We start from the raw sequence: 928 nt of genomic DNA on the forward strand, positions 1-928 counted from the left end.
ATATATATATATACACATATATATACATAATTAGGATAAAATCATTATTTAATGATTTATCAGTGGCCAGCATACTAAAAATACCATAATGATTAATTTATATTAAAATTATAATAAGGGTGCTGAATGATTACAACACCAGTCTGCTTGAAATAGACCCAAAATGGCCTATGAATCACTTACATGTACATTATTTAGTGCTTATGGTGGTATATATAATGTATTTTTCATTTATTTACGTTTCGGCTTGTTTCCACTGATGATCGGAAAGATGTTTTAATTACTCAAACCGTGAAATCTATAGATTCGGTACTATCTGAATTATTTTATAAATCCTCGCTGTCTATTTTCCTCGCTTACGACCTTGTGCAGTGGAGTAATAATCTAAGTGGTTCATAGACCATTTGGGGTCTATTTCTAGCAGACTGGTGTTGTAATCATTCAATCATTCAGCACCCTTGTTATAATTTTAATATATATTGTTATAATTTATATATATATATATATATATATATATATATATATATATATATATATATATATATATATATATATATATATATACATATACATACATACATACATACATATATATATATATATATATATATATATATATATATATATATATATATATATATATATATATATATATATATATATATATAGATTCAAGGTTGAATATGGTACTTATGCGTAGGCACCCGAATATCGTATCCCAAAAGGATAGGTGATCAAAATCAAAAAAATAAGCAACACGGATTTCAAAGGTGATTGCAGTACGCACGTTTCATGCTACTTCAATTTATTTAAGTAATGCTCGCATTACTTAAATAAATTGAAGTAGCATGAAACGTGCGTACTGCAATCACCTTTGAAATCCGTGTTGCTTATTTTTTGATATATATATATATATATATATATATAT

This window comes from Octopus bimaculoides, chromosome Z (assembly GCF_046866305.1).
Source record: "Octopus bimaculoides isolate indiv1 chromosome Z, ASM4686630v1, whole genome shotgun sequence".
NCBI classification, from domain to species: Eukaryota; Metazoa; Mollusca; class Cephalopoda; order Octopoda; family Octopodidae; genus Octopus; species Octopus bimaculoides.